The sequence below is a fragment of the Lupinus angustifolius genome, unplaced genomic scaffold (genome assembly GCF_001865875.1).
Source record: "Lupinus angustifolius cultivar Tanjil unplaced genomic scaffold, LupAngTanjil_v1.0 Scaffold_120_37, whole genome shotgun sequence".
Lineage (NCBI taxonomy): Eukaryota > Viridiplantae > Streptophyta > Magnoliopsida > Fabales > Fabaceae > Lupinus > Lupinus angustifolius.
The window spans coordinates 51548-61704 of NW_017725048.1; positions in this window are offsets into that span (position 1 = coordinate 51548).

The following is a 10157-nucleotide window of genomic DNA, read 5'->3' on the forward strand; positions in this document are numbered from 1 at the left end:
AAATATGGTAATTGAGTCAGTACATCATTCAACATTGATTTATTAACGGCTTAACAATAATAATATAAAAATTTATATTATATTATCAATTCTTCATTCATTTGTATTCCTCTTTTTAAATAATTAAGGATGATATAGTATAATTGCATTCATTTTTTTCCTAATTCCTATAAAAAAGAAAAGAATTAATATAATCCGTACAAATATGGCAATTACACATATGTATAATATAATACGAATTATGACATAGTCTATGAAAGAGCAAAAATATAAAATTTAAGAGATAAATATTTAAATGGATTAGCTACTAAAGTTGAATGGGGTATCAGCCTTAATAATCCAAGGTTTGAGGCTAAAACTTGAAGTGCAACAACAACAAAATCACAAATAAGTGGAGGTTGGAGAACTAAAGCACGAAAGCAAAACTAATTTGTTTCTTATGAGTTAAGTTATTTTCTTAAGCTAAGATTAATTACATACTCTAATAACTTCAAAAAACTTAATTCACATCTAAATTATTCATACTATTAATAAAATCAATTTTTTTAAATTAATGAGTATATTTGAACCAATAGATTTTTATATAATGAATGACTAAGATGTATAATGAGTTTTTTTAATTTACTTCTAGAGTAAGCGGATCTCCTCCCAATAAAAAATATACTTAATATGTTTAAAAATAATTGTTCACTTAAATAATAAAATTTTATTTCGAAATATATGTTATATCATAATTTCGAGAAGAAAAAACACGAAACAGTTAGTTTTCAATATTATTCCTTACGTTAAAGAGAGAATACACGCAAAGTGGATAAATGGTGAGAGATGTTAATAAATTTTAAATAATAAAATAAGAAATCATATATTATTTTTCTGAATTTAAATAAAAATTTTGTCTTCATTAATATGTGTTCTTTTTTTATTTTTTGTAGAGTTATTTTGAATCATATAGCATATAAGTTAACAATGAGACTTTAACATGTAGATGTATAAAGTATGTCTCTCCTACGTTATAATAAAATATCTCCTAATATTAGAAATAAGTTATTTTCTTTAGCTTCTAAAATTATAACATGTATCTTATTTAATTTATTTCTACAAAAATATTTCTAAAAACTAAATTTTTTTACACATATCATAATTTTAATTTTAGTGATCTGAAATATAATTTATCAATACTTTATTTTCCTCAATTTTACAAAGACCATGGCAAAACTTATCCAATAGATGTTTTTTATTTGCAGTTTTGCACTCACGTCTTTTGAAACAGTTGTTTAATTTAATCTACCCAATTAAGAGATACTTAACTTATGGTTAACCAATTAAGAGGCATTTTGTGCTACCTAAAGTACAAACATGAAAGGTCCAACGTCTTAAATACATCACTTAAGATGCGGTCTCTATTGTATATAGTATGGTCATTTTGTGCTACCTGTTGTTTATGGAATTATTATACGAAAAAAAGATGTATATATTGATAATGTAAGAATTTTTACATTATCATTGTATCATCTATCATTTATCTTTTAATTATTATTGACTTTTAAGTAAAAATAATATAAATAAATGATAAATAATATACTAACAACTGTGCATAAATTTTTACGATATCATTTATTTATTTATATATATATAGGTTACAGATTTGGTCAAGAGGAAGAAACCTATAATATATATCCATTAAATATTACATAATTATTGTTTCAGAAGTCGTCACTCTCTCTATTTTGGAATATACCATATCCGCTTGATTTGGAAATAGAACCCCACTTTGAAAAATGTGCATTCAATTCAAACTGCAACGTGGAAAAAATATTCAAACTTTATAAACCAAAACAAAACCAATCACAATAGTTCAAATTGTACATGTTTGATTCTCTTTAAGTAAGGTCTCAAGTTTGAGTCTTGTGAATAGAAAAAATGTATACTGAGAAAGTTAGTCCCACATACCTATAAATCTCTCGGCTCGGATAAGATTACTTCCAATATGGGGATACATGTGAGAAATCAAAAGAAGACCAACACTAAAGGATGAGATGAAATGATAAAGAAATAAAATTCATTTTACAAGAACAATAATGTTATGTACATTTGTATATCTAACTTGGGCATCTTTCTTTTATAAAAAAAAATATGAACAGTGTTGACTATTGAATACTTCCATTCATATATTCTTTTCGTCTCTCTTTAAAGGAAAGGCATCAATTTTTAATATATAAATTAATTATATACATTTTTTCTTTCAAGTATTGTGAAAATTGATTTGTGTCGATCGTTCAACTGATAAACCAATGAACTCGTCCCAAAATAGGTAGAGTATAATAATTATGTTGATCACACAACTATATCGATCAAAATTGGTCATATTTGTTGATTTTCAATTGAATCATACTAGTTATATCGGTCAATTTTATTTAATTTTTTTTATGAAAATAAATTATTTTTACCAAAATATTAGTATGAAGGATCAAACACATAACGACTATATTTTTTATACTTCTAAAATATGGTCTATCATAAATATATTGGTCAAAATTGGTCATATTGATTTTCAATTGAATCGTATTGGTCATAATAGTTAATTTTATTTAAAAAATTTAATAAAAATAAATTATTTTTGCCAAAATATTAGTATAAAGGATCAAACACATAACTACTATATTTTTATATTTCTAAAATATGGTCTATCATTAAGTAATACATTTTTGTTTTAACAAATAGTTAAATAAAAGTTATTATTGTCTTCTTAATTGATATTTTAACATTAATATTAGAATAATATATATATTTAACTTCACAGGAGTATTCTAATCGGTTTGAAAATATTAATAACACCGGTGCTCATAGGTGTTAATGAAAGGAAGGAGGAGCCCGCGAGTTAATGAGGTGAGGAAAATTGCTGCCCACAAGATGAGTTGTCGTGAGGAAGTAGAATGATCAATATGAGTTGTGTGGAATAAATATATGTTGTCTCAAACCATATCTAAAACAATATTTAAAAAAATTGAATATTTAAATTTTTTTTAATTGATATATATTTCAGTTGACGTAGACAAAATTTAAAATATAATTTAAGACAATAAAATTCTATTCCTAATTAGTCACATCACTAATATGGCTCTCAAATAATTATGGTTTGCCATCTTCCCCAAATAAGTAGTTAGATTGTGACAATTTTGTTTCCAACTGAATTAACTAAAACCCTAATCAAATGTCAGTTTACACCAAAAAATAAAGAAATGTTATTCCAATATATTTAGATACAATTATTAATATTTATGCAAAGTTAAACATAATAATTATATTATTTACTATTTATTTGGATTATTTATATGAATAAGAATTAAATATAAATGATGAATAATGGAGTGAGAATATATATATATATAAATAATTATAAATAAGATGTCATTTGTTCTATGACCACAATGTAACTAGTTAAACATTATTCATAACTTCTTCCAATTCTATCTTTGGCTAGAGTTTCAAAACATGCTCAACACTCAATGAACAATAATAGTATATGATTGATAGACAATGCAAATAGTTATATACTATTGATTTATTATAATTACTTCTTTATAATAGGATAAATTAACCTTAATTCACAAAATTTCTATGATTAAAATGATGTGAAAAAAATGTATATACTAACAATATATGAGTTTTTATATATTGTTACTATATTATTTTTATTCATATTTTATTATCATTGACTTTTCAACAAAATTAATATAAATCAATGGTAGATGATATACTGATTGTATATAAATTTTTATACCAAAATGCATATATATTAAACTGTAAAATGATTAGTCTGAGTGGTTTGAATTGTTCTGAATTTCAAAATGTAACTAGTATACTACAATATAGATATAAATGATATTAGTTAGATAACTATAAGAGTGTGGGGATTTTGGTAGGTTATTAATAAGAAATATAATAAATGGGCTTCTAGAACTACTTGCTTAATCCGACAAGAAATGTATTGTGTTTAGAAACTTGATGATGAGAATTTTATCACAATAGTGATGGTATTCAATTTGAGAAGAATTGCAACTGGTAAGTAGAAAATAATACATATGATTTAGACACCATAATAAAATGTATTGGTTTTGAGAATTTGAAGATCAATCTTTTTTAACCAAACATTTTTAATATTAAGAGATCCCGTACGGGCTATCTTGCAACAAATCAAACCAATTTATTAGTCTGATATATTATTGTTATTAGGTTTTATTAACAAGTTTTATAAATATATTAATGAAGGGAAAAAACATTCTATTCACAATCGTAACTTGTATACTCTTAGGTCTCTTTCGGAGTTAATTTCATGTGTCTCTCAAAACTTTTATTTATTTCAAAGTTCAACTCACACACAAATCATCAATGTATTTAAATACATTATTTTAATGCGATATTTATTAATCAATATACTCTTATATCAACCATTATTATCATTCATCTTTTCATTTTGAATAATATTATATTCTTCTACCCACAAGAAAGTGACACATGTCACTTATAAATCAATCATTAATAAATAAAGTATTTCCTTAAGAAAATAATTAGGAGGATGTAGTAGGAAGATATATCATTTTCCTTTTATTTTATAATTTCATGATAATAGGATAAATTTACCAAAAAAACTCTATCCTCCAATAAAGTGAAGTAAACACCTAATTAATTTTCTTTATCTTATAATTTTTTTACACACAATAATAATGGTTGCACTTTAGACTTTTCAATTTTCATAGATATTGTATCCGATCTAGGACTCTTCCATAGATTTTTATTGTCTCTTCTGTCTTCAAGTCTTCGTCTTCACATTAGGCTACCCTCATCCATTAATCATTTTAGTTGACAATTTCAATTCATTTTGAGTATAACAATAATGATTAAATATGAATGATGATAATTATAAAATGATAGTGTATAAATTTGTACATATTAATACATGCATTTTTTCTCTATAAAAAATTTGAATACTTGTATGTTGATTATTTATTTTTATTTATCATTATATAAACTATGGACTAATATTAATTTTTACTATTAAATATTATTGTGAAAAGTATCTACTTTGTGTTGTGATCCTCTTTAATATATATAAGGAGAAATATAACTTTTTTATTAACAAATAACTAAATTAAAATTATTAAATATATTTTTATCACATAATTCGATCCTTATTTAATATTAGACTTTGCAATACTGAATAATATCTCTCTATCAATATGTTTGTCTTCATCTTAAGCCTGCTTAATATTTAAGGAAATTTTTTTATATATTTAAACCACATACTTTAATGGAGGCAATTGTGATAGATTCGACTATATCATTATGGGTGACAAAACAAAGTTCTTCCTAACATTTCATATTTTTTTGGGGGGAAACATATAGTATCCTACTTGATATGTCACAACCATGTTCCACGATTCTTTATTGGTGAGAAAATATCTAATATCATACTTCATATGATTATTATAAGTTATAAATTTATCTAGTAGTGTAAGACGCTGTTAAATATCTAGAAATAAATATTAAAGATTCAATTCATATGAGCAACACATGTTATAATGAACATTCACATACTTTAAAAATTAGCTTTTTATCACAGAATGACGATACCTACAGTAATACCAAAAAAAATATTTATTTAGTTAGCATAAAACAACTATATAATAACAGTTTATGCATGTGATTGGTCAATAATATGTGCTGACAACAACAAAGGTAGAATAAGAATGTTACACGCATGGAAAATACAGGTAGAGATTAGCAGAATATTCCAAGGAATATGTTTATGACTTATGAAGAATGCTGCAAGAGTTTTTTGTTATTATTTTCTTGGTCAGCGTTGTGAGTAGGAGAGGAAATAAAATAACACTAATGATATAGACATGTATCAATGTACAAAATTATTAATAACTTACAAGTACCACAAAAATATAATATATGTATGTCACTTATAAACCAACAAACAATAAGAAAAGTGCAACTTGCATATGTCACATTCATATTTGTCTAGAAGAATTTATAAACTAACTTTATATGATAATATATAAAAAAAAATTACAATTTCGCTAGTTATATTCTCTGGAACCAAAGATGAAAAAAATAAAGGTTATTTCTCTAAGTTAAGAACCAAACAAAAAACATAAATTAAAGAAAGAAAAACATTAATGTTTTGCCCTTTCAAATTTATGAACACATAAAGGAAAATATTTTATATGGTACATAAAAGTAAGTAGACATAGCAGCATATGCCATGAAAAACTTAAGTTGTTTATTATTTCAATCCTACTTGAATTGTGGTTTCAAAGTAATGCACAATAAAGATGTTAATTATCAATATAAATATAAAATAAATATTTTGGTTAAAAACTTAAAATATTCTTAACCATTCATATTCAGTTCAGTTTAATTTTTGGTGCACTTTAGTGACCGAACCGATAAAAATATATTCGATTCCGCTCAATTAACCGCAAATTTAACTATAAGAACTAAACCAAACTGAACCGCTCTTGAATGATTCGGTTCAATTCGGTTCCACGGGTTTTCCATTTACCTTTTTATAAAAAATCTTGCATCAATTGAAAATTCAAAATGTATTACAAAAGATATTGTTTATCCATAAAAGGATAAACATTACTACTATTATTATCAAAAATTATGAATCATATATAACAATACAATTCATGATTAGTAACATATATATATCAATTAGAACAATATATAATAATTACATTTATAACCTTACATTTCATAATTAGTAACACGTCTAACAATACATGTATAACAATATATGACATATATGTTAGTTTCAAACTCAATATCGCACAAGTTAAAAAATATGTTCCAAATCATAAGACATAAGGAAACAATTTAGTAACTAATAACATATATAATGCTAACTTAATAACAATTTAGTAACATATATAACACTACAATTCACACAATTGATAACTTAAGCTAGAAAATTGGTTAAAGAATTTAAACAATAATAAAACATTATTCCTTAATCCCTAGTATATATTTCTTTAATATGCGGTTCAGTTCCAAACGGTTCCTAAATTTCTAAAACCATAAACCGAACCGAACATAAACGGTTCCTTAAAAAAATAAATGAATCGAACCATATTTTACAGTTTAGTTCGATTCGGTTCCATAGGTTTGACAGTTTAAACTGGAACCACTTACACCCCTGCTAATTCCATCCAAGGTGACAAGGTGGAAAAGTCAACAAATCAAGGAACAAAGTATTTAATGCTCAAATAGACTAAATAATACTACTCCCTATTTAATACTACTACTAATTAATACTACATGATTCACTTTATTCCTGTATAGTTGTAATTGATGGACACAAGTTAAAAGAGAAAATTGAATTGATGGACATAAGTTAAAAGAGAAAATTGTGTATTTAGTATTGGTCTAAGCATTTTTTACATTGTTTCTACATTATTTTTCATTCATATTTAATCATTATTAACCTTTAATATTTTAAATATAAATAATACAAATAAATAATAAATGATACATTGACTATATATAAATGTTTAAAACTAATTTTTCACTCACAAAGATATTCAGTTAGTCCTTGTTTGCAACAAACTTTTATGGCCATGAAGAATGAAAGAAAATACAATTTATCTCCTTATAGTTATAAGGCATACAATTTCTAATATTTTTTATTAATTACTTAAACTGGAACATTGGATAAGAAAAAATGAAAATGATATATCCTCTTACTAATCTACCTACCCACAAGAAGATGATTTATGTCATAATAAGATACTTTAATTATTAATAATTGGATTACAAGTGACATGTGTCACTTTTTTGTGGGTGTGAAGATTAGTAGGAGGATTTAGTAAGAGGATATAACAATGCTCTAAGAAAAAAAGTAAATTATATTGACACCCTCTAAGTTTTAGTGAAATTACACAACTCACCTCTCACTTTTCTACATCTGCACAAATCCCCTAATTTTTATACTTTCATTACACTAATCACCCATTCTTATTGAGTGTAGCCAAAGCCTTTGGCTACAAGCCTAGCTTTATATATCTCAAGAGTAACATTGGCATTGTATTTGATCTCATATACCTATTTGCACCTTATGAAGGACTTATCATGTGGGAGAGGCATTAAGGACCAAGTATTATTAAGGTCGAGGGCTTGGAGTTCTTGTTGCATAGCTTGTTGCCAGCAAGGGATAGAAGAAGCATGCTTATAGGATTTTGGTTCTTGGTTGATGGAGACGTTAAGACAAAAGTGTTTGTAGTTGTTAGATAAATTGGTGTATGATAGGACAGAAGATAAAGGGTATTGGACATTGGATGAGTGAGTGTTGGGTGAGAGAGAGTTAAGTTGCAATGGTAGTCTCTAAGGTGTGTTGGGGATCTTTTAATCCTAAGAGGGTGTCTAGTGTTGAAGGGTTGAGATATAGTGGGAAGTTGGTTAGGTATAGGTTGTTTAGTTGGTAAAGGAGCAGGGGGTAGGTTGATAGGAGGTAGGTTGGGTGAGTCAGGTGGTGTTGAGAACGATGTAGTGTTGATTTTGCACATGGTTTGTGTTTTAGAGGCATGAATTTGACTAAAGGGGAAAATCTGTTAAAAAAAATGAACATGTCTTGAAATGTAAAAGTTGTGTGAGGTAAGGTCATAAAAGGATGTAACCTTTAGTGCCTTCTTTGAAACCAAGGAAGACAAATGTTCTACTCCTAGGACTGAATTTGGTTCTATGGGCTTGTAGAGTAGTGGAGTAGGCTAGGCACCCAAAGATCCTTAAATGGTCAATTGAGACTAGGTGATTGTACAATTTTTGGTATGGTGAAAAGTTATGAAGGAGAGGAGTAGATAACATGTTTATTATGTGGACAACATGCTGATTAGTGAAGTTCTAGAAGTAGTAGGGATATTAGATTGAAAGAAAAGGGCTCTAGCAACATTGAGTATGTGTTGGTATTTCCTCTCAACAATACCATTTTGTTGAAGGATTTCAACACATGTTCTTTGATGTATGATTCTCTTAGAGGCAAGAAAGTCATTCATCAAGAACTCAACTCCATTATCACTTCTCAAATATTGGAGTTTGGAATTGAATTGAGTCTCAATGTGAGACACGAAATGAATTAAGTGGTTTTTGATTTCTGCTATAGAACTCATCATTATTGTCCATATGAACCTTGTGAAGTCATCAACTAAGTTTAAGAAATAATTATGGCCAAAAAGGGTCTGTGTAGAGTATGGTCCCCATATATCAACATGAAGTAATTGGAAGGCTCTTATACTCTTAGTATGGCTATTAGGAAAAGGTAAATGTTTATGTCTAGCTAAGTGGCAAACATCACAAGGAAATAAATTTTCAAACCTTTTATTGTGAATGAAATAAAATTGTTTGCTTAAAATTGTCAATACAAAATTAGAAACATACCCAAAGCGCAAATACCATAAGGATTTACTACTAATAGTAGTAGAAAAGTGTGAAAGAGCAAAATAACTTGGTGTAATAGGTTGATAGTTGAACAAATACAGGCCTTGTTGAATTATAGCTGAACCAATCATCCTCTTGGTATGGTTCTGCAAAACCAAACACTATTTTTGAGAAAAAATCAAATGACAGCCTATGTGTTTAGTTAGTTTATTTATAGATATGAGGTTAACATGAAATTCAGGGACAAAAAGAACATTAGTAAGAGTAATAAACTGATTTAGAAGAACAGTTTCAGTTATGCATGTAGTGGCCTTGTCTCCATTTGGCAGAGTGATGAACATTGATGTCATAGAATGCAAAACATTAAAGCTGGTCATTTGGCAAGAGATATGGTCTGTGGCTCTAGTGTCAAGTAGCTAGTGAGAATTAGAATTACCTGGATTTGCCATGATTGTGTTAGTTACTGAATTTGCAGCATGATTATGTTGAGCTTTAGATTGATTAAGGAGATCCAAGATTCCCTTTACTTGTTCTTCCTTGAATAGTCTGTTTTGATCATTCACTTGAGATCCTAGTTGTATGTTGGCAGCAAATTCTTCTTCATTATCTAGAGGGAAATTGGTAGTGTGGTTCAAGATTGGTGGGGATGGGGCTGTGTTGCTATCTTTCTTGTTGTATGAGCATCGAGAAGGCTTTACCTATGGTAGGTAGGGGTT